Raw genomic sequence first — 272 nt, 5'->3', positions numbered from 1 at the left:
TATGACGGTCTGCATAGAGATCTGCATAATACACCCAAACACAGACTATAAATACACCCGGTAAAAAATTAAATTTACACCTCTGCTGCAGATTTTAACCCAACACTAACTGAAAGCCACTTGTTGTCCACAATATCAAAATTAATTAAACTCTCTCTGGTGTATTCAAAATGTCTGATTTACAGGTACTATAATATGAAGTGGTGATCCAGATAGATTGGAACCCATATATGACGGTCTGCATAGAGATCTGCATAATACACCCAAACACA

The sequence above is a fragment of the Arachis duranensis genome, chromosome 6 (assembly GCF_000817695.3).
Source record: "Arachis duranensis cultivar V14167 chromosome 6, aradu.V14167.gnm2.J7QH, whole genome shotgun sequence".
Classification (NCBI taxonomy): Eukaryota; Viridiplantae; Streptophyta; class Magnoliopsida; order Fabales; family Fabaceae; genus Arachis; species Arachis duranensis.
This window is presented reverse-complemented; position numbering follows the sequence as displayed.